Genomic DNA, 17,804 nt, shown 5'->3' with positions numbered 1-17,804 from the left:
CCACAAGAACACCAAGATACACAGCAATAACATATGCAGAGCACTTGGCTCAGACCCATGCAGGGACCTTGATGTTGCTTAAGTCTCTGTGAGCCCCTATGAGTCCTGATTAGTTGATTCTGTGTACCATATTCTTATTGTGTCTTTGACCCCTTTGGCTCCTACAATCCAGATTTCATTTCTTAACCATTTTTAGCCAGCCTTTTATTAGAGAACTTTGTCATTAATATTTAAAGTTACTGTTGAAAAGTGTGTGTGTTGATTATAGTAATTTTGTTGTTGTGCTCTTAGTCACATTTGTGTTTCAGTGATTATTTGTTTTCCTTCCACCATCTCTTAGCTCTGCTTGTTCCTCTCTTCACTAGAAGTATTCATTTCAGTATTCACTGAAGAACTGGCCTGGCAGATATGAATTCTATTAGCCTGTTCGTATCATGGAAAGTTTTTTATTTTCCTTCGACTATAACAGGGTGTCAAAGTCATCCATGGTCTCAAATATAAGGAGTATATTGCTCCAGGACCTTCTGGATTTCAAAGATTTCATGAAACAATCAGCTGTTATTCTGAAGTTTTTGCCTTTATATGTGGTTTGTGTTGGGTTTTTTTTTTTTTCTCTTCTAGCTTTCACTACACTCTCTTTGTTCTGTACATTTAGTGTTCTAACTATAATATGTCATGGGAAGTTTTTTTTTTTTTTTTTTTTCTAGTCCTTCCTATTTGGTATTTTGTATGCTTCTTATATCTGCATAGGTTTATCTTTCCTGAAATGGGGAAGTTTTCTTCTATAGTCTTGTTGAAGATCTATGTGTATTGACCTTCATCTTCTCTTTCATCTGTGCCTATAATAGATTTTGGTCTTTTGATAATATCCATTAGTTTCTACATGTTCACCCATTTTTAAAATTTTTGGAATACTCTTTGCTTATATTGTCTAAGTCTTCTACTTTATCTTTGAGTCTTGGTATTCTATCTTCCACTTGATCCATTCTACTTCTAAAACCTTCCTTTGAGTTTCCTAATCAAGTTTTAGAGATTTTTCACTTTCATCTTCATATCAGCTTGAGTTCTCTTCACTATTTCTATCTCTTCGTTGAATTCAATTTTCCAATTCCAATTGTCATTTTGTTTCATTCAGGCTTGTGTTTGTGTTTTCTTGCACAAGAACCAGACAATTAAACTCTTTGAGTTCATTCTCTTTAAGTTCATTGAGGTAGTTGTTTTTTACTTCTTTAGACTCCTTAATTCTATGAGGTTTATAATTATTCAACTAAATCTTTGGTCCTAGGGTTCATCTAGGTAATTCTCAGTGAAGAACCTTTCTATGGGACTGTTGAGTTGGGAAGGGCAAATACTATCTTGAAAGAGATCAGTATACCTAGCAAGCAGTTTTAAAGGACCAGGCATTAATTACCTCCCTGGAAATCCAAATCTCATCAGAAATTCCTCAAATCAGCTGGGTATGATAATACCTTTAATCCCAGCCCTCACTCTGGAGGCAGAGTCAGGTGGATATTTGTCAGTTCTAAGCCAGCATGGCTTACAAGTTAGTTCCAAGACATCCATGACTATTACTCAGAGAAACCCTGTCTCAAAAAAACAAAAGGGTTGGAGAGAGAGGAAAAAAGAAATTCCTCAAATCTAATCAGAAAGCAATTGGTTACACTATAACCTTCCTGCAAATGTTGCACCAGTGAGAGTGTCTTGCCCTGCAGGTCACTATTGCAGCATTCAGGGTTCCACCAGGTAATAACATTTATAATTTTCTCCCCCAGTGGCCTCATAACACCTAGTACTATGAAAGCTAGCCAGGATGGAAGAAGCTGAATGTCTGTTCCAACTTGGTTTCCCTACATCCTGTAACAAAAGTATGTTGTGTCTTCAGCAACAGGGTCTTAACTCTAGTTCTGGTAGACCACCAAGAGAAACAGCAACAGGCTTTGCTGGTTTTGGAGTCTCTGCATCCTCCCTGACCAGTAACTCTCAGGGAGGTACTCCATGCTTGGCACTGGGGTTTCCCTTTAATAACTCATGTCTTCTGAGGAAAGCACAGTGCACCCATTTCTCATTTATTTAAATTATATTTTTGATTAGCTTACAAAGTGGTGTGTATTAACATTATCTTTCAAACAAAGTTAGTTTTGGTTTACCCATCCACCCACTCCTCTCCCCTGTCACAAAATCCTTATCCTCACTTCAACCTTGAACCCCATTTTTATGCCTCTGCCCACACAAGTTAAGACCCCTTAATCTACCCCTCTATTGGGCTCATTATAGTTTCCTGGTCTCTAGAGACACTCCAAATATGTCTCATATGGTCCCAGCTCTAGATGAAAAACTACAGGCAATTAATTGATGCTGAGAGAGAGACTCAGTCTTCTCTAGAGGTGAGTCCCTCATAGGTTATCAAAGCCCAAGAGGTCAACATTAAACATATAACAGCAGCACTAAATGGACTCAAGAGAATGTATGAATTTATTCATGTATGTATGTGTGTGTCTATGTATGTATGTATTGGTAAGTAAATTGGTTGCAATTCTGTGGGTTTGGTCCCAGGTTTTGGCACCAAAAATATAAGTAAATTGGTTGCAACTTTGTGGATTTGGTCCCAGGTACCAGCACCAACAATGTAAGTAAATTAGTTGGAACAACTTTGGGTTTGGTCCCAGATTTTGGCACCAAATTGTGAGTTTTGCAACTCTGGGAAAGGTGTCCTGACTCCCTGGTGAGTCAGGTAATACCTTGAGCTGCTTAGGACAGTTCTGACATCTGAAGCTGCAAGGAGACAGCACAGTCCTAGAGGGCGAGGTATCCTGGACACCTCGAGCTCCTCAGAACAACAGCTCTGCCTTGAAGGTGTTCCTGGACACCTAGAGCTGTTCAGCACAGCTCTGACAGCTGGAACTGCAAAGAAGCAGCCCAACCTTGGAAGGAAAAATTTTCTGACTTCTCAGGAAAGTCAGGCCTGGAACTGATGGGGGATGGTCTCCCCACAGGATATAGCAATCCTGCTCCTCTCTTGGAGAGCCACTACAGCTGAGCTTTGTTCAGTTCCCTTTTAAGGGGGCTTCCTAGCAGAGCTCTGCTTCTCTGGCCTAAGGTTTTGCTTCTTTTTCTTCACTCTGCAAAAGGGAAAACCCCTGTAGAAATTTAGCAATCTCTTCCAGCTCCAGAGAAAAGTATTACTTTTCAGGTCTCTCTTGCTCTGTCCACTGGGGGACCTCTCAGCAAATATCTTCTGTTCAGCTCCTCCTCACTCTGCTCTTGCAGCTCTCCCTTGTTTTGTCCACTGGGGGACATCTCTGAAAAGATCTTCTCTATGCCAATGAATGAAGATCTTCACACCCAAAACTCTTTTGAGAAAGAGATTTATTTGGGAAAGAGGAGTCCAGGAGAGTAGCTGCCTCTACCAGGGTGGAGAGAAAAGTCTTTTCTAACTGACCAGCCAGGGTGGTTTACACAGGATGTTTCAGGTATGAAGTCAAACCCCAGGCCCAGAGTTCTACTGTCCTGCTCTGTGACTGGTTGGTTTCACAAGTCAGTTGGCCAAGGGCAGAGATGGCTCTGATCTGACTGAGCCAAACTGTGTTTCTTTCTGCCCTTATTGGAGCCATCTTTCCCTAGTTCTGGGCTCCAGGATCAGGGTGGGTTTCTTTAGCCAGCACCTTTTCCCTACATTTCCCCCTTTTTGTTTAGTAATAAGCAGCTAGGGGTTAGAAAGGGTAGTTAGTACCTGAGGGTTAGAAAGAGTAATAAGCAGCTGAGGTTTGAAAAGGGTAATAAGCAGCTGGGGGCTAAAAAGGGGGCAAAGTTATTATTAGACTGCTTCCTGCTGAATTTGAGCATTAGGCTTCTTGGGACAATCTTGATCTTCTTCCTCAGGATGTAACCAGGTTCTGCAGATCTCTGGCTTTGTCGATAGGGGCTGGTAATTCTGTAATATTAACTGGCTCAGAGTTTGGTTAGAAATATTTTGCATCTGTTGCTGAAGAAAACTAGTAGAGCGGTTTATGAAGCAGGGTGCAATTAGTAGGGCTAAGAAAAGAGAGGATAAGTAGGGTAGCATCCATTTCCATATGTGACTATTAGTGACCCATTGTGTAGAGGTATCAAGCTGCTTCTGAGTTTGAAGATCCATTTGGAGTTGTTGGATCTTATCTTTCACTACCCCTGATTGATTGACATAAAAGCAATATTCTTCCCCAAGAAAGAGACAAAGACCACCTCTTTCTGCTGTCAATAAATCTAATCCTCTCCAGTTTTGCAGTACTATGGTAAGAAGAGTAAGGATAGTCTGAGCTACCTGTTGGAAATCCTGGATGAATTGTGAGGAAAGCTGATGGTAAATAGCTAGGGAAATAGTCAGTCCTGCTGTTGCAGTGGCTATACCTGCAGTTATGCCCAGGGCTGCCAGAAAGGGTATTATTTTAGAGGGATTGTTTGTCATGCCTTGCTGCAATGAACTTAGCGATGGGAACTGGCAAGGATTCTTCACCAGGTACCACCCCTAATTTAGGAAACAGGAATACCAGGGCACAAGTCCCAGACAACCTAGCAGATAAACAGCGATAAACCTGAGTACCACAGAGAATAGAGGCATTATGAATGTTTGGACATATGGGCTGGGTGATAGTACTAAGGGTAATGGTATTATTGCAGTCTGCATAATCCAGAGTACCCAGTAAAGTGCATTCCTAAGGAGTTAATGCAGTCTGTAACACCAAAGAGAGGAATGTGAGAGAGATAAGGGGCAGTAGTGACATTTGGCTTGGAGCAATTAACAAATGGTAAGGTAAGAGAATCTAACAGGACAATGGGTGAGGCCACAAATGGTGGGTGAGCATTTGACCTTGGGGGGGGGCACACAACCAGCATTCACCAAAATAGCCTAAGCATCATTCAACAGCTGATATGCAATAGTTAGGGTCTAAAACAAGAGATGTTGTGACCAGGAGGTGGGATCAAAAAAGGGGTGACATTAAGGATGTAAGAGTCTTTGAGGATCTTGGACCACTTCTACTCTATCCATTGCTAGGAGTTGAGAGAGTGGAATGTGTGCCCTCTATATTTTGAGCATATCTGGTGGGCAGATTTGATAGGTGCTATAGTAAAGTTTCCCAATGACTCCCATTTTTCAGTTGGAATGCCATGGGTCCTTAATCAGAATGTAAAAGATTCCTCATTCTTCATAACAAGCAGATTGTTTTCCTGCACGTGCATTATGTTTCCAGCAGTCTCCAGACCCTACCACATGAGTGGTCTGGTTGAACTGCTGGGCATCTCCTGAACCTTAAATCTCCAAATGTAGAGTTTGATAGCAATATGAGTGAGTGGGAAGAAGTAGAAGGAGCAGAGGTAGGGTATGACCTGATAAGGTGGGGCATGAGCCTTGACAGGTTGAAAAGGCCTCAATATTCTGAGACCGGAGGCAGGCTGCTGGTCTGTATATAGTTTTTTTGTTTTGTTTTGTTTTTTTTGTGGGGGGGGGGTCTCTTTCCTAGTTGACAAGCATGGGTTAGAAGTATCAAATCAGCCTGCTGATATGTGGTATGGGCTAAAAGAGCTTGTGTTTTGACCTCTATGGTGTCTGAGATGATTGCATATCCTACTCCATGTACTCCTTCATATAGGAAGGTGCTGCCATCTGTATACCATGTATAAGTGGCCTGAGATAATGTTCTTTCCTGCGTATTTATTGGATATGGTAGCAACTCTCCTAGGGTCTCAATGCATGAGTGTGATGAGAGGGATATTCCAGGACTTGTTGGGAGAGAAGATTTGAAATGTTAAGAGGTGGAGATGGTTGAAAAGTCAGTGTTGTGTCCACTGCCAATGCCACCTAAAGGGAGAGAACTTGAGAGGGAGGTAATGTTTGAAGGTCCTTATATGTTAAAAGGTGTGGCATATGGTGAGGAGAAAGGACAGTAATGGGGGACCCAAAGGTTAACTTCTTAAGGAGATGTTTTCCATATGGGGTCTCAGGATACAAGTTGGTACATTGTGGGAGGGCCTTCGTAAAGCATTTGAGGAATTCAGATGGGTTTTCAGTTTTTTTCCTGGATGACCCTTTGAACTTTTATATAATTTGTGGCCTTAAGGGCAGCCCTGTGGAAACCAGCTAGGAGACAAGTTACAAATCTATTCCTAGCTAGGATTTCTCCTGGGTTATTGTAATCCCACCTCGGTTCCTGGTCTGGGACTGCCCTAGCCTCCACTGGGTAGGTGTTATCTATTTGATGGAGTTTATCTGCATGAGCCCTAGCCTGATCCCAGGCTTGCCTACATTCTTCTGGAAGAAGATTATTGATAAGGATCATATAAATATCGTGAAAGGTAAGGTCATAGGATTGGGTAATGTACTGGAATTCTTTGATGAAAGTAGAAGAATTGGCAGTATAGGACCCTATCCTTTTTTTCTATTTGGGGAGAACTCAGATAATGAGAAGGGGACATTCACTCTGACTAACCCATCCACGCCAGGAACTTCTCGCAAAGGGAGAACTGGGGCTGGTTTAGAGGAGGTAAAGGAGTTCCCAGCGTAGAGTGGGAACAAGTAGCAGGATGACTAGGGGCTTAGGTGAATTGAAAGTGGGTGCCAAGAAGAGTTGACCTGGTGGAGGACCTGTTTCTGAGGAGGGAGAAAGGGAAACTGAAGGGACTGGAAGAGAGGAAACTCTGGGCTTTGGCTTTGGCTTTGGTTTACAAGGTGGAGGCTTATTAGCTGAATCAAAAGGAATTGTTTCATCCTGTTCTGACTTCATAGCTGGCAAGAGCTAGGTCAGGGAACAGAAGGCACAGAGAGAAGGCTTAGAGTGAAGGTAAGAGAAGGCTTTTACAAATAGGGTCTCTTTCCATTTTCCTGATCGCTCACAATAGTTGTAAATGTACCATATAAAATTGGTATCTAGTGTGCCATTATGCGGTCATTTAGATTGATTGTGGTGAATGGTGGAGCAGGTTACATCAAGAGCAAGTGTGTTAGTGTGTTTTCCATTGGTAGGACAGAAAACACAGACTGAGTAACTTTTGTTAAAATTGTTGTTTGTTTGATTGATTGATAGATTGACAGATTGATTGATTGATTGACAGATTGATGACTTTAGGTTATAAAGTTTCCAAACTCACCATATGGAAAAGCTGGCAGGCACTGAGCGCCTGATTCTCCTGCCTCTGTCTTCTGGGTGATGAATTACAGGACTACACCACCATGCAGAGTGGTTTTTGGTTTTTGTTGTATATTTGTTTAGAACATGTATATTGAATTGTAGTTCAGGAGTCAGGAAGTCCAAGTAGAGACTATGACTGCTGAGCTAAAAAAAAAAAAAAAAAAAGTTTGCCCATTCCTAAAAGAAAAGTACTGATCAATTAATTAGGGCCATGCCGCCATGTCTCCAAACTTTCACACTAGAACATCTTCCCCATACTGGTACACTGGCAACTGAGTTTCTACATGAGTTTCAAGGAGCACAAAAGACATCCAAACAATATCCACAAACAAGGCTTGTTGTTACCAATGATATCTGGAAGGCAGTCCAAAATAACCAAGGATTGCCAGTCCTGGGGACAGGAACAAGTCCATGTCCTGAACATAAACTCTAAGGCATCCCAAGACCATCCCCACAGACCAAGAACCCTAGGACTTATAAAATGAAGTTGTCAGGACTGCAAAGGTAGGGGCCAATGTGATCTGTCAGGAGCAGACATTGATTCCACTGTTTGTAATCTCCCAGTACTCCATGGCCTCCTACAAAGATAGACCACAGCCCCCAAATTACAGATGGGAAAACTGAGCTCAGTGGAGATACTGGATCATACCATAGACTGAACAGAGACATAGCTGTGCATGTGAACTCACCCTTTATTCTCAGCACCAAAAGCAGCTCTGGCACAGAGTAAGACATTGATAAGTATCTGGTGTATAGATGAAGGTCACACAGCATTATCATAGATCAAATAAATACTTGAACTAGAATCTTCTACTCTAAGCTCACATTCTTTGCACTGCACTGTTCAAAATGACCCAGTGCCAGCAGGCAGTCTGTTGTACAGCTTAGACAGATGCCTAAACTTATCCAGTTATTGGAGAATGAAAAGAAGGAAGAAAGAAAGGAATGAAAGAATAAACTACTGTGTACGGTTATGTTCCATCCTTCTCTCCTTTATTTAGGAATCATTTCAGAAGAACATCCGAGTGAAAGAAGAGAGAATCTTTACCAAACAAAGTCCTTGGAAACAGAGGGTTTGCTCCAAAATTTCACACAGCTACTACTACTACAAAAATCTTGCCCAAGAAGCCAGGAGACCTTGGTCAGGGAAAGCTAGCATCAAGGTGTAGCAGAGGAGAGAGGACATCTGATTGAGATCCAAGACTTATGTCATCCAAGCCCAGATATGCAGGAAGAGCCTCATCTAGTCATATTAGAGGGGACTGCGGGGATTGGGAAGTCAACACTGGCCAGACAGGTGAGGAGAGCATGGGAGGTAGGCCAGCTCTATAGGGATCGCTTCCAGCATGTCTTCTACTTCAGCTGCAGAGAACTGGCCCAGTGCAAGCAGCTGAGTATGGCTGAGATCATAGCAAAAGACCAGGCTGTGCCTAAGGCTCCCATTAGGAAGATCCTGTCTCACCCTGAGAAACTGCTCTTCATCCTGGATGGCATAGATGAGCCAGCATGGGTCTTGGAGGAGCAGAATCCTGAGCTCTGTCTGCACTGGAACCAGCCACTGCCTGTGCACAGACTGCTGGGCAGTTTGCTGGGGAAATCTGTACTTCCTGGGACTTCCTTGCTGCTCACAGCTAGGACCACAGCTCTACAGAAGATCATTCATTCCTTGGGGAAGCCACGTTGGGTAGAAGTCCTGGGTTTCTCTGAGTCTGGATGGAAGGAATATTTCAACAAATATTTTTCAAAGGAAAGAAAATCAATGGAAGCTTTTAGATTGGTTGACTCAAACCCCGTGCTCTCAACACTGTGTCTGGTGCCCTGGGTATCCTGGCTGGTCTGCACTTGCCTAAAGCAGCAGATGGAACAGGGCAGAGACCTCTCACTGACCTCACAGACAACCACAGCCATCTGCCTGAAATACCTTTTCCAGACTCTTCCAGATCATGCCCTGGGAATCCATCTCAGAGGTCTCTGCTCACTGGCTGCTGAGGGGATCTGCAAAAGAAGGACCCTGTTCAGTGAGAGAGATCTCTGGGAACATGGGTTATCTGAGGATGTCATTGTTCCTTTCCTGAAGATGGGTGTCCTTCAAAGGCAACCCAGCTCTCCAAGATACAGTTTTGCCCACTTGTGTCTCCAGGAGTTCTTTGCAGCAATGTCCTGCATCTTGGGGAATAGTGAGAAGAAATGTGATGATACGGAAATCTACAGAATTGTGGAAACACTGATAGAAGTGTATGGAAGACAAAACCTGTTTGAGGCACCCACCATACGTTTCCTGTTTGGCCTTTTGAGTAAACAAGGGGTGAATGAAATGGAAAAGATCTTTTCAACCCACTTGTCCCTGGAAACCCTATGGGAAAAGATGGATAAAGCCAGGGCATTGCCCCAGCACCAGCATCTCTATTCTCTGGGGTTGTTTCATTGTTTATATGAGATTCAGAATGAAGATCTCCTTGCACAGGTGATACACAATCTTCAAAAAGAAAAGGCCTGTGACCCGACAGATATGACACACCCAGCATTCCAGACATATGTGAAGCACCTGGTGGTCCAGACAGACTTGGAGCTCATGGTGGTTACTTTCTGTATTAAGTACTGCCACCATGTAAAGAGGCTTCAGCTGAATGGGAGTGAACAGCATGGACAAACCCTGACAGCCCCCAGGATGGTTCTGTGAGTATCTAGACACAGCCCTCTCTCCAGCGTCCCTGTGGATCCCATCAGCACACATGTTCTGAGCACCAGCAGCACTCTTAGCTGGTTCCAGGGCAGCAGGATACAGGTTACCAGTGACATCTAACTGCTGAATCTAATCACCTTTCTCTATTTGCCGCTGTGTGCCTGACTATATGTTGGTGCTATGAGCCTTTATCTCTCCTATGCCTCAGTGAGGATCATCCACCTTCTCTGATTCAAATTATCTTCACCATTCACAAGGTTCAAATGGCCCACAATTACTGGTCCTCTCTCTTACCATGCTTTCTCTCTGAGAAACTGCTCATTCAGCTCCTGCAGGCACCATCCTCCTTGCCCATGACTGTGACCTTGGTCATGAGGTCTCACCCATCACCTCAGAATTCATAAGTATAAGAATTACTATGTTTCCACTACCAGCTTGTATCAGTGAAGGCATTCAGACCCTGGCACTTAGCCTGAAGCCGTCCTAATTTCTTACCAATCCCAGTAGCAAGGTACGCTTCCCCTTCCACTGTGCTGTATTGGTGACTCGGTATCAGGATATGTCTCTCCCCTCTAGATGATTCACACCATCAATATTCATTAAGCACTCATTCATGGCAGGCCCTACCAATCAATTACAGGAGGAAAAATACAGTTGCTTCCATGAGGACGTCAAAAAGTGGAGCTAAGGCAGTCAAGTACACTAATTACATGGGGTGTGACTCTCACAATGATCAGGCACTCACCAGGTATCAGAGAAGAGAATGTTCGCTCAAATGGACCAGAAAGGGAGAGCTTCTCAGAGGAATAGATGTTTTTACTTTGGGTCTTCTGTTTCTACACATTGAAGCTTTTCCACAGATAAGCTGAGCAGGACTTGGCCGACGTACATTTGAAATCCCATCATTCTGGTGGCTAAAACTGGGAGACTCCTTGAGTTCTGGCTTTGACAACACAACAAAAGCCCACATGAAAAGTAAATGACTCAAAAGTAGTGGAGCAACTGTTAGAGAACAGGAAGAGGATGAAGAGGAGAAAGAAACGGGTCAGAGGGCACAGAGATGATCAAACTGTGTTATACACATTTGGGAAGTTGTCTCAATGACTCGTTTTATATGAATAGTAGGACCTAATTAAAAACATACTTGTTGTAGAATAGTAAGATATATCAATTATCCAAACAAAATAAATTAGTATCCTCCAGAATTCCATGTCTCAGAGAGGACAGCATTAAGAATTGGATTAACTGAACTTGGTCGTGCACACCTCTCTTCCCAAATTCAGAAAGCTGAGTCAAGAAGGTCAGAAGTCCCAGTCCAGCCTGGGCTACATATTTTGACACTGTCTCAAAATATTAAGGGCTAAGGATGTAACTCATTGATAGAGAGATTGCCTAGTGTTGGTTAATTTTCTGTTGCTGTGATAAAACACCATGGCCAAGGCAACTTATAGAAGAGTTTATTTGGATTTATGATTCCAGAAGGATCAGGGTCCATCCTGGCAGAGGGAACAGATGTGACTGGAACTCCAGCTGAGAGTTTATTCTTGAACCACAAGCAGGAAGCAGAAGGGGTGTATGAGTCTCTGGACTTTGGAACTTAAACCCTTCCTCCTGTAACATACTTCCTTACACAAAGCCATACCTCCTAAGCTTTCTTAAATAGTACCACCAACTGAAGACAAAGCATTCAAATGCTGTGATTCTTGGTCACAATTCATTCAAACCACCACATTTAGGAATCTCGAGACCCTAGATTTTGTACACAGCATGAAGTAAAGAATTGGAGTATACCCATTAACCTTTTTTCTATATAATTTTCTACAATATAACTGAGCTACACAGTATCTTACACTCATGGTTATTTTCTTAATGAATTTAGACAGTCTTCTCTGCTTACTAAAGGTCTAGTTAACATTCTGAATGACATTACAATATTCCCTAGGGAGCATATCTTGGCCAATTGGACTATATTTCTGTTCTTAGCTTTGTAAGTTTGTTACTAAGTGTCTATAGTTATAAACAAGTGAGCCTTGGATGATCTTGATACTGATGTTGCAAGTAGAAGTGGTCTGATGTGGACCTTGAGAAGAATTCTAATTAGGTACAGAGACAGGCCAGGCACAGTGGCCTTAGGATCCTGGGACAACCCCGTGAGAAAAAGAGAGGCTTCAGCTGCTAGAGAGAAGGAAAGTTGAGAGGAAAAGACACACAGACAAGGCAGAGAGACAAGCAGGAGGCCATTGCATATTGGTGAAATTATTAAGGCCACTCCATGTAGTTAAAAGGGGGGGTTATTTTGTGGGGTAACTTACAAGTAGAGAGATAGGTAGGTTGAAGGGTCTGGGAAAGGTGTGACGCAGTCCGGCGGTGTTCTCTGGAGCACTCTGCTCAGTCTACCTCCAGCATTCAGAGTCCAGGAACCAAGAGAGCCCCCACAACTGGATCCTGGGTCTGCAGTGTCCTCTCTCAGTCCCACCTTGTAGGCATGATTGTTACAGAAGCCTCATTGGGGGTTGGAACTTCTAGGTCAAAGCTGGAATGGCTACCCACTACAATTGCACTCAAGGGAAACACTTCAGAGGTGGAGAGTGTCCAAAGCCAAGGGAAGGGATAGGACCAGCCCAGGGAATTAAGGTATCAAAGATGGCAAGGTGAGCAATTTCTGTGTGAGGTTCCTAATGGCACCTCTTAATTTTTGAATAATACATTCTAAAGTTCCACTTTCAGTCAGTGCAAATACTAACCATGCACCAAAACTATCATCCTTTGAGAGCTGGCAGAGTGGTTCCATATTTAAGACCACTTGGCGATCTTGTAGAAAATGTGGATCCATTCCCAGCGCGCACAACAGATGGCTCACAACCACCTTTAACAATAGTCGCAGAGGATCTAAGTCCCTGATTCTATCCTCTGCAGGCTTCTGCATATACAGAGTGCACATAGACAGAGAGGAATACAAGTGTGCATATAAAGTAAAAAATAAATAAAGCTTTTAAAAAAGCACCATCCTTCAAAGTTTAGTATTTGGTTTCCTTGATATTTCTTTGGTTTTGTAGAATTGGAATGAAATATCCTATACTTTTTGTTACAGTGAAAGTTAGCCACTTTTCATCACTGTTTCTGGGGTTGTGGGTTTTTTTGTTGTTGTTGTTGTTTTGTTTTTTTAGTTTGCTATTTTGTTCTGTTTGTAGTGTTTGGGATAGAATGTTGCACAGGACAGGCTTGGAGCTGCTCCTAGCCTCTTCAGTTTGTAGCTTAGGCTGGCTTAGAATGCACTGTTTTCCAGACTTCATATGCTTGGTTTTTCACATTAAACAAATACGCTACCACTCTGACCTGATTTCTCTCTCTCTCTCTCTCTCTCTCTCTCTCTCTCTCTCTCTCTCTCTCCATTTTTCTTCTTCTCTCTCCCTTCTCTGCAGTCTTCTATTCTTGTAGAGATGTAGGAACCATGTAAAACAGCACATCTGTAGTGTTTATACTCATGCTCAACATCCCACCACAGTCATGCTCAGCCATCTCTGCTGACCTCTCTTCCCACCTCCCCATTCCAGTTTTCCTTCATGAGACTCTAGAATTCTGTTCCAAAGGAAAGCAGGTACATTCACATCAAAAGGAAGAAGACTATCTGAGTTACCAAGCTCCTCCTTTGTGCCAGGCCTTGGGCTTAATACTGTAGATTAAAAGTAAAAGATGCTAGTTACCAGTTCATACCCTGTGGGACACCTAGAATAGTTAAAAACAGACATACAAAATGAGAACATGACCTGCTATGATAAGGATGTAGATGAGGAATCACCCAGGGGAGAAGATCCAGATGATGGAGCAAAGGAGCATGTAGAAGCTGGTAAATCCTGAGGATGGCATATTGAGGCTGGTATTCAGGCAGATAGAAACCAAATCTGCTGTGTGGGACTGTGTACCTCAGATCATGCACATACAAGTTATATCCCTCATTCTCTCCCCCAACCACCCCCATCTCTCTCCTTCAGGTCTAGGTGGATCCCTATCACAGACACCAGTTGGAAGATTCTCTCCTCCACTCTAGAGTTTACAGGAAGCCTGAAGGAGCTGGACCTAAGTGGAAATCCAATGAGCTGCTTTGCACTGTGTAGACTTTGTAGGACCCTGAGATGCCCTGGATGTCATCTAAAGACATTGTGGTGAGTCCGGCCTTGATTCTTCCCTGGTGTAGGAATGGATAGAATGAAGACAAATGTAAAACCTGACTCTAGGTTGAGGATTGGTATTCATCAAATGTTTGTCAAACTGTCTTGACCACACCTGTGACAGATGCCAGATCGCCTATAATAAACAAATGGGTTTCTGTTGTTGGGAATCATGAGAGACTGGCATTCATCAAGGAACCCCACTACCAACAGATCCATGAGGTCTTCAGTGGAGCAAACTTCCTGAAAAAGGGACTAGGAGAGCTGAAGAACATAGAGACAAAGGGAACCCAAGGAGAGAAAGCTCCAGGCCCAGGGAATGGCATCTCTTTGTTTCCTCCTGCTCTCTGCCCTTGTAACCAGCCTTCTACTCTGATCCTTTTTATTATTATTTTTATTCATTTTACATACCAAACACTGGCCCATTCTCATCCCTTCTCCCATTCCTGTCATCTACTCTGTTTCTATGAACTCCATCTTTATTAAGATTTTACATGACAGGTTAGATCATGCCCTTTCTATGGCAGGAGAATTTCACTTCAGATGATTCTTGAAATATACCAGTGAACTGTCTTGGGCCTTGTGGAGCTCTGCAATGGTCAGCCACCACAGAGCAGTGGACCCCAACCTGTATTCCACTGCTCCTGCAGCTCAGCTGTGGGAAACATGGATTATCCACCCAGACTAGAAAAGAAACTCCAGAGAGCTAAACACTGTTAGCACAGCAGCCAGGACTCACAAATGTAGACCTGAGCTCAGTTCCCAAGAGCAGTGAGTCCTGGAGAAGCTGATTGTGAGCATCTCCCATGCAGGCTCATCAACTGTGGCCTCACATCTAGCCACTGTGCAGACCTGGCCTCAGTGCTCAGGGCCAGCTCCAGCCTGGCTGAGCTAGACCTGCAGCTGAATGAACTGGGCGACCGTGGTGTGAGGGTGCTGTGTGAGGGGATAAGGAGTCCTGCCTGCAACCTCAGAATCCTGCGGTAAGTAATAACCTGACTTTCCCTCTGGGCAGGAGGCAAGCAAATGGACACAGGTGTATTACTAGATGACAAGACATAGAAAAGAAAAGGGACAGATAATGCACAGTCAGCCTGGCTCCTGACCAGCTGTGTCACTAATACCCTGTGACTTGGGCAAGTGACTATCTTCTCTAAAACTCAGTTTCCCCTTCTGTCAAATAGAGTGTCACACCCACCTCATGCATTGTAATGACACAAAATGTACATATGTAAAAACAAAGATAATACCAGGTAGGTATTTGGGCACAGTGGAATCATGTGTATTAGCAAGGCTGTATATCCTGAAAGACCCCCAGGTTTGCCTTACTCCAGGACAATACTTCAACCATGCATTCATTCATGAATCCATGCATGCATGTATTTATATCAGGCCCTCTGTGTGTAAGCATTGGCCCAGATCCTAGGGAAACAATGACAAACACACACATGGCTCCGTCCCCCTGAAGCCATGTGGAAAGAGACAGACACAGATCACCTACCAGCACATGACTCTGCATTGACCATCTCTGCTGAATGCTGTGGAGGCGACAGTATTGTGAGGATGTAGTGCTGTGAGAGGTGAGACTTTATTGAATGGCTCAGGGTGTGTGTGGGGTCTGAGTCCTGAAGGGGAAATAGGACTTGGTTGGGCCAAGCTGCAGCCAGACAGAGGCAGAGTTGGGGAAAGCTCTGGAACAGAAGGAGGATGGAGCCCTGGAGAGTCACCAGTTTCACTACAGATAGTCCTCTGTACTGGAAATCTGCCATTCCCCCTGCACAAGCTGGGTAAGCCTCACACTACAGCCTGGAAACCGTGGTCCTCCACTCAGCCCCTTCATGCTGTCTCTGAGCTTCTCCCTCTCCTGTGCCTCCACCTCCCCAGCACAGGCCTACAGCCAGTCTAGTGAACTTCCCAGAGGTTGCTGGCCCATGCCCTTCACAGGCTCAGAGAACCACAGAGGCTCCTGATCCCTGCTGTGAGATTCTTTTGGCTTGCCAGCCAACAGGAGAAATTCAGCAGGCCTGTGCCCTGGGCTTCCCTCTGTCAGTCCTTCTGCTTCAACTCTATTCTTGTTGTTATTACTATTGTTGTTGTTATTGTTATGTTAATCATGTGAATGTATGTCAGTGGTTACGACCTTACTAATGGTGTGACACTTTAACACAGCTATTCTTGTTTTGGTGACCCCAAACCATAACATTATTTCTTCAATGCTTTATAATTTTGCTACTGTTATGAATTTTAATGTAAATATTTGATATTTCCGTTTGTAGACTACCTCTTTGAGAGAGTTAAGAGCAACTGGTACATGTGAGTTCAGGTGCCCCCAGAGACCAGAGGAGTCATCCCCCAGAACTGGAGTTACAGGTGGATATGAGCTGCCTGATATGGGTTCTGGGAATTGAACTCTGGTCCTCTGTAAGAGCAGTATATACTCTTAACCACTGAACCATCTCTCCAGCTCTCTGGATTGAATGCACAGGAGCAGTTGGGCAGTAAAGGGTCTTCTTTCTACCTCTCTGGGAGCTGAAACTGGCCCATCTGCTCAGCACCTTTGTTCCCCAGCCTGCTTTTAGCCATGACTGTTTCTCACAGGCTGAAGAGCCTGTTCAGAGTTGGCCTCTGCTGCATCTGACATGGCTCAGCCTCTCATGGGTGCAGGAACCATCCCCTCCATCCTTATCTGTGCCTCACAATAGGCAGATGGGAGTGATATAGCTGTGATTATGGGCTGAGGATGTGGAAACCCAGAGAGGTCACTACCCTAACACCCAGAAATCCTGAAACTTAATGGTCATAAGAATGGGACCAGCAGACCTCAGGTAGTGGCCGCTGTGTAAGGACAAGGCTTCCTCCCTTAGCACTAAAGGAAAGGGGAGGGAGGTGAGCATGGAACAAGGCTCTTTCCCTCAAGGAGAATGCCCATGATCCCAGCACTATGTGTTTACTTTGAACAGCTGCCAAGATTCCCTTTGTGGATATGGCCATGACCTCCAGTCACTGAAAATCCTGATGGCTACTGTGTGGCCCTTTGCCAACAAGAATCCCCTCATGTATGGCCATGTTACCTTTCCCCTGACAGTCTATGTCCAATGACTGAACTGTGGAGGAAGGGTATAAAGGGCAAGACCCTCATATCAGCTCTGGAAACTTCCAAAGGTCCTCACCCTGGATTCAGATCTCCCTGCACACTTATAAAGACCCACTGACACTGTGTCATGGACACATCTCCCTCCACTCATCCCACTACTCTCCATCTTTTGTCCTCATTTTGAATCCCAAATAAACCTTAATAAGGCTCCTCACTGGCTCCATCTACATACAAGAGTCGAGGATCCTGGACCCTGAGGCCTCATGATCCTGTGGTGAATCCCAGAAGAAATATCCCCTTCTTGTGCTTACAGACTGGACCAGGCCCCTCTCAGTGACCAGGTGATGATGGAGCTCAGGACCCTGGAGGTAAAGAATCCACAGCTGCTCATTTCCAGCACATGGTAAGGAGTGGACACAGAACTCCTATTGGTCAACCCAGGCCTTATGTGGCTTCTGATGAGCTGAGAGGTAGGAAAAGTGTCCTGAATTGGTGGAAAAACAAGCAGAACCACTAAGGAACCAGGAGACCACAGTGACCAGAGTGAGAAAATGTGCGTGTGTGTGTGTGTGTGTGTGTGTGTGTGTGTGTGTGTGTGTGTTATGGTTGTATAAGTTTAAAAAATAAAATCATATGGCATGCCTCCTTAAATTCTTCATTGGAAAAAATTATATGAAAAGCTGAGTTAGTGGTGA

At 43.9% G+C, this 17,804-nt stretch overlaps 1 pseudogene; it reads left to right on the top strand.

The window, feature by feature from the left end:
- LOC118588691 overlaps positions 1–17,804 on the top strand; it is a 64,541-nt pseudogene that overhangs the window by 31,215 nt on the left and 15,522 nt on the right.

Source organism: Onychomys torridus, chromosome 8 (assembly GCF_903995425.1).
Source record: "Onychomys torridus chromosome 8, mOncTor1.1, whole genome shotgun sequence".
Lineage (NCBI taxonomy): Eukaryota > Metazoa > Chordata > Mammalia > Rodentia > Cricetidae > Onychomys > Onychomys torridus.
The sequence above is the reverse complement of the archived record's forward strand: the minus strand, read 5'-3'. Positions and strand labels throughout refer to the sequence as shown.